Below are 7,500 nucleotides of genomic sequence, written 5' to 3'. Positions count from 1 at the left end.
GAGAGAGAAAGAGAGAGAGAAGAGAGAGAGAGAGAGAAAGAGAGAGAGAGAGAGAGAGAGAAAAAGATAGGGAAAGAGAGAGAGAAAGAGAGAGAGAAGAGAGAGAGAAAAGAGAGAGAGAAGAGAGAGAGAGAGAGAGAGAGAGAGAGAGAGAGAGAGAGAGAGAGAAAGAGAGAGAGAATTCATAGATATGTGATGAATGATTAATAGGATTTGATTGAACTCAGCCCCGAGCAGAATAGGTACTGATGTTAAACTCACCACAAAAAAAAAAAATAATAATAATAATAAATAAAAAAATAAAAAATAAAAAAGTGTCTTGATGAGCTCATGACTCCAGAGGACATCGTCAGCTCATATCAAATTTAATTTTTTCTTTTCCTTTTTTTTTTTTTTTTTGAGAACTATCAAAGCAAAATAATCATCTGCTTTTATTGTCTGTCCCCCGACTTTTTCCCCTCCGTGTTGCAGAAAATGATCCGACATTCTCCCACAGCCATTCCAGAGAGAACGAAAATCAACAGAAGAGAGAGAGAGAGAGAGAGAGAGAGAGAGAGAGAGAGAGAGAGAGAGAGAGAGAGAGAGAGAGAGAGAGAGAGAGAGAGAGAGAGAGAGAGAGAGAGAGAGAGAGAGAGAGAGAGAGAGAGAGAGAGAGAGAGAGAGAGAGAGAGAGAGAGAGAGAGAGAGAGAGAGAGAGAGAGAGAGAGAGAGAGAGAGAGAGAGAGAGAGAGAGAGAGAGAGAGAGAGAGAGAGAGGGAAAATAAAAATATCGGTATTTATTTGGTGATTTAATAAAATAAATTCTGTGTTGTTAGGCCTTGTGGTTACAACGGAAGGAATTTCATAACTGGTGCTGGTGACTTGATGCTCTCACTTCCTCTCTCTCCCCCCTCCTCCCTCCTCCCTATCCCTCCCTTTCCTCTCTCTCTTCCACCTCCCTATCCCTCTCACACACACACACTCTCTCTCTCCCTCACCTCTTTCCTCTCCCCGCTCTCTCTCCCTTCTCCCTTTCCTCTCTCTCTTCCACCTCCCTATATCTCCCTTTCCTCTCTCTCTCCCACCTCCCTATCCCTCTCACTTACACCCTCTCTCTCTCCCTCATCTCTTTCCTCTCCCCCTCTCTCCCTTCTCCCTTTTCTCTCTCCCCCTCCTCCCTATCCATCCCTTTCCTCTCCCTCTCCCACCTCCCTATCCCTCTCACACACACACCCTCCCTCTCTTTCCCTCATCTCTTTCCTCTCCCCGCTCTCTCTCCCTTCTCCCTTTTCTCTCTCCTCCCTCCTCCCTATCCCTCCCTTTCCTCTCTCTCTCCTACCTCCCTATCCCTCTCACACACACCCTCTCTCTCTCCCTCATCTCTTTCCTCTCCCCTCTCTCTCCCTTCTCCCTTTCCTCTCTTTCCTCTCTCTCTCTCTTCCCTCTCTCCCTTCTCCCTTTCTTCTCTTCCCCTCTCTCCCTTCCCTCTCTCTCCCTCTTCCCTACCCTCTCATCCCCTCTCCCTTATCTCTATCCCCTCTATCTCTCCTTCTCCTCCTCTCCCTCTCTCCCCTTCTCCCCTTCCTCTCTCCCTCTCTCTCTCCGCCCTCCTTTCCTTTCCTCCACCCTCTTCCTATCTCCTTCTCTCTCCTTCCTTTCCTCTATCTCCCTTCTTTCTCCTTCCTCCCTTCCCTCTATCCCTCTACCTTCTCTGTCCCTCTCATCTTTTCTTCCTCTCCCTTCCTCCTCCCTTCCCTCTCTCCCCCTCCCTCTCTGTCCTCCCTTCAACCCTCTCCATCCATCCCACTATCTCTCCTTCCTTCCATTCCTCAACCACCCCTCTCTCTCAACCTCCCTTCCCCTCTATCCCTTCCCTCTCCTTTTCCCTTCTCTTTCTCCCCTCTCTTCCCCTCTATCCTTCTCCCTCCTTCTTCCATTTCCTCTATCCCCCCTCTCTCTCTCCGTCCTCCCTTCCCTCTACCATCCATCTACGGTGCTTCTTCTCTTGCTCTCTCGCTGCCTCAGGTGACTCCAACACGCACACACACACACATACACAGGTAACTCACCTCCCCTAAGCCTCTCTCTCTCTCTTCATCACGCGGACCCTCACATACCTTCCTCCTCTGGGCTGTCGCGCTCCATCTCACCTGCCTCAGCACTTTACCATAGCAATACTTCATATGTGGAGTAATACCTCATATGTGGAATGCCTCCTATGTGGAGCAATACCTCATACCTGGAGTAATACCTCATATGTGGAATGCCTCCTATGTGGAGCAATACCTCATACCTGGAGTAATACCTCATATGTGGAATGCCTCCTATGTGGAGCAATACCTCATACCTGGAGCAATACCGCCTATGTGGAGCAATACTTCCTATGCGGAACAATGCTTCATATCTGGAGAAGTACCTCATATCTGGAGCAATATCTCCTATGTGGATCAATACCTCCTATGTGGAGTAATATCTTCTATGTGGAGCAAATACTTCCTATGAAGAACAATACCTCATTTGTGGAGCAATACATCTTATGTGGAGCAATACCTATGTTGAGCAGTACCTCCTAAGTGGACCAATATCTCCTATGTGAAACAATACCTCCTATGTGGAGCAATACCTTCTATGTGGAGGAATACCTCGTATGTCAAGGAATGCCTCCTGTGTGGAGCAATACCTCCTATGTGGAGCAATACCTACGTCGAGCAATATCTCCTATGTTAATCAATAATTCCTTTGTAGAGCAATATTTCCTATGTGGAGCAATACCTCCTATGTGGAGCAATACATCTTATGTGGAACAATGCCTCCTATGTGGAGCAATGCCTCCTATGTGGAGCAGTACCTCATATGTGAAGCAATATCTACTATACGGAGCAATACCTTGTATGTCACGAATTATCTCTTATCTCTCCTCTTGATTCACCTTCGATGGATCTTCGGCCGATTCCGTCTGCCTTCTTCGAATTCACAAAACTATGTTATTTCCTTTGTCATAACTTCTCCAACTCTTGCAAGGTACTGAGATTTTGTTTATTTATTTATTTACTACTATAATTATTATCATTATTGTTGTTATTAATATTGCTATTATTTTCATTATTATTATCATTATTATTATTATTATTATTATTATTATTATTATTATTATTATTATTATTATTATTATTATTATTATTATTATTATTATTTATTATTATTTATTATTATTATTATTATTAATTATTATTATTATTATTATTATTATTATATTATTATTATTATTATTATTATTATCATTATTATTATTATTATTATTATTATTATTGTTATTATTATTAGTGTTATTATTATTATTATTATTATTATTATTATTATTATTATTATTATTATTATTATTATTATTATTATTATTATTATTATTATTATTATTATTATTATTATTATTATTATTATTATTATTATTATTATTATTATTATTATTATTATTATTATTATTATTATTATTATTATTATTATTATTATTATTATTATTATTATTATTATTATCATTATTTAGTCTTTAATGTTAGGAGGATCTCTGGTTCACTATCGATACGTCTTCAACTTCTCTTAGCCACACGAAACACCTGAGCTCCTTGTTCCCGTCAAACAGCAACAAGCCCTCGACTTATGTCGCACCTGGTCTCTCTCTCTCTCTCTCTCTCTCTCTCTCTCTCTCTCTCTCTCTCTCTCTCTCTCTCTCTCTCTCTCTCTCTCTCTCTCTCTCTCTCTTTCTCTCTCTTCTCTCTCTCTCCAGTCTCTCTTTCTTTTCCTTTTCTATTTATCACGACATATCTATAACTTGATTCCTCTCTATTGTTCTTTGCGTTCTTATAAGAAGAAAAAGATGAGGAGCCCAAGCCAGGAGGAGCATAGCTGCGGCCGAAGCCGTCATCTAGAGGACTGCGGGGTTCGAACCCACAACTAAGCGGATGCGAGACCAGTAGGCTTCCGATTACGCCACCATCTTTTCTTGACCTTGTCATCATTACCGTCACTGACACGAAATGCTTCACTTATTTCTCATTACGAGCATAAGAAGGATGAAGACTGCAAGATACCATAAGGTCTTCACTAGTCAGTTCCATTCTTTCTTTTGTTGCAATTTCCTTCTGGTTTTTCTCTAGTATTCAGTTATCAATAATGTGTGTCGTTTTTGTTTTTTTCATCGTATAAAAGGCGGTACAAGAGAGGAAGTGGAATTGGGCAGGTATGTTAGAACGTAGAGGTATGAAGATTGATGGGGCAGTTGCGTTACTAAATGGACGACCCGAGACGGGAAGCGTGCAAAAGACAGACCAAACAGAAGGTGGAGAGACGAGGTAGAGAAGTTTGCAGGAATGTGTGGCAGATGTTGGTTCAGTCGTCAGAGGCTTTTGTTCAGCAGTGGAGTCAAAATGGCTGGCTATTTTTTGTTTTTTCCAGGACTAATATTTTAATCTGCAGTTCTCAACCTATGGGCCATGGATGGAGAGACGAGACAGAGAAGTTTGCAGGAATGTGTGGCAGAGGTTGGCTCAGTCGTGTGAGTCATGGAATGCTATAACAAAGGCTTTTGTTCAGCAGTGGACTCAAAATGGCTGATTATTATTATTTTTTTTTTTCCAGGACAAATGTTTTAATCAGAAGTTCTCAACTTATGGGCCACGGGGCTCCCCTAAGAAGCCATGGCCCCTAAGGGAACCAAAACAAGAGATTAAGGGGTCGTGATCTGGTCTTACAATCTATACATTTCAATATAATGTAAAGAATGTAAATGTAAAAAAAATCACTATGTCCTGGTTGAAGAAATATAAGATAATTATGACTGATCAACTGAAAAGGTTTCTCTTTATCAATATTATATTTTATTTTATTTATACTTTTTTTTTGTGAATGTTGAGAAGACGTGAAGGGGGGGGAATGGAATGAAAATTGTTGAGAGTCAGTTTAGATATTATTTCATAATATGTTGTATGACTAACCAATCCAAGCGAAAAAAATTATGAGATTTTCCGACACATTGTTATGTTTACATAATCCATAATGGACAGCGACGATCAATTATATATGGCTAGTGAGGTTCCTTCAGTGTTCACAAGCGTACTCACAAATGTACTCACAAAGAAGGAGTACATTTTTGAGACCTTCTGTACACAGTGTTCACATACTGCATGACTAACCTTTCCAAGCGAAAAACAATATTAAAATTTTCCGACACATTGTTATGTTTACATAATCCATAATGGACAACGACGGTCAATTATATACGGCTAGTGAGGTTCCTTAAGTATTAACAAGTGTACCCACAAATGTACTCACAAAGGAGGAGTACATTTTTGTGACATTCTGTACACAGATCTACGTCTGTGCGAGAGTAGAGTATTGTGACATTAAAGAGATTCATCATATGCATACAAACATATAACCATATATGCATATATATGCAAACGTATATGTGCGTATAAACGTATACAGGGTGTTTAAAAAAAATCACTCACTCTTTGTGAGTACACTCAGCATAAAGAGCCCTCCTGTATGCTTTCGTGAGTTATCAGTCTCCTCCATATATACGTACAAATAAAGTATATATAGGATGTTCCAAAAAATTTACTCACTCGTTCTGAGTACATTCAGCATAAAGACCCACGCCCCTATATGCTTTCGTGAGTGAGATACTCATCCCCTCTGCCCTCGACCATAAATCCTCATCGTTTGCTCCTCAATCCTCCTGTCCTCGTTGTGAGGTCATTACGCCTGATGTTTGTATCTCCTCGCTTCCGGGTCACTCACGGTGTATGCATAATCCCTCGTCATCTCGGTCCTCACACTATATCTCACGTGTATTCCATCATCTCTCACGGCACATGCGCCAGACTTGTTCTACTCGAATCCCAAACCATAACACCTGTCCCTTCATCTGTATTTATGTCTGCCTCTCTGTCTCTTTGTCTGTCTGTCTGTCTGCCTGTGTGTGTTTGTGTGGGGAGGTGTATGTGTATGTGTATGTGGTGTGTGTGTGTGTGTATGTATGTATGTATGTATGTATGTATGTGTGTGTGTGTGTGTGTGTGTGTGTGTGTGTGTGTGTGTGTGTGTGTGTGTGTGTGTGTGTGTGTGTGTGTGTGTGTGTGTGTGTGTGTGTGTGTGTGTGTGTGTGTGTGTGTGTGTGTGCGCGCACGCGCGTATATAGTACTTTTTTTTTTTTTTTTTTTTTTTTTTTTTTTTTTTTTTTTTTTTTTTTTTTTTTTTTTTTTTTTTTTTTTTTTTTTTTTTTGTAGTCCCAGACTTCCTCGGGTTCCATAACATCCTCTCTCATCTCAATGCGAAAGCGATTCCATACCTGCTGAGGTTCAAACTCGGTTAATGGCATACTTTCACAGGACTGAGGGTCACACTCGGTTAATGGCATACTTTCACTCTGTTCTGGTCTAAATATAGTCGAGTCCTCGTCACTCAGGCGTTTGTGTTAGTGCCTGAAATTTCATATTCACCAGCGAGATATTTTTGTAGATTCACAAATGCATCGCACACACAAACACACACACACACACACACACACACACACGCACACACACACACACACACACACACACACACACACACACACACACACACACACACACATACACACACACACACACACACACACACACACACACACACACACACACACACACACACACACTCACACACACACACACACACACACACACACACACACACACACACACACACACACACACACACACACACACACACACACACACACACACACACATATACACACACACACGACTCGATGGCGCGGTTGGTAGTTCCCAGCTGCCACTACGGAGGTCCGGGTTCTAAACCCCCCAGGGCTGAAATAATCAAAGTATAGCTGCGATGCGAGTTGTTATTTCAACTTTCGTGGGCGGGGAGTTGGGGCGTGTGTGCGTGTAAGGTCACAGCATTACCCATAGATTGGTCATATATGAGCTCTGAGCTGTTGATCTCGAGTCCAACATGTGATCCAAGACCATGGTGAATCACACACACACACACACACACACACACACACACACACACACACACACACACACACACATATATATAAACACACACACACGCAACACACAACAAGCACATACATAAACACACACACATCCCCCCCACACACACATACATATACACAGATACACACAAGACACACACATACACATACACAGACACACACACAAGCATAACAATTATACTTACTTTGAAACAGCAACTGCGTGTTTTAAAGGAGTCGTTTCACGTAAACCCTTTTCTATATCGTTGATACTATTTTTTTGTAACACTCATTTTTTGAGATATAATACTATTCTGGTTTTATTCTGGCTATCAATAGGCAATATCATTCAACCCAGAAGACGTCACCATAAAAAAAACGGGAAATTACAAATACTTTAGTTCTGTCTTCCGGTGTCGTTAAATAAAATAAGTTAAATAATTTCTACTCATAGGAGGGATTGAGGAAGTTCGTGACAGAGT

Source organism: Oratosquilla oratoria, chromosome 16 (assembly GCF_046742065.1).
Source record: "Oratosquilla oratoria isolate Oo_2021 chromosome 16, ASM4674206v1, whole genome shotgun sequence".
Lineage (NCBI taxonomy): Eukaryota > Metazoa > Arthropoda > Malacostraca > Stomatopoda > Squillidae > Oratosquilla > Oratosquilla oratoria.
The sequence above is the reverse complement of the archived record's forward strand: the minus strand, read 5'-3'. Positions refer to the sequence as shown.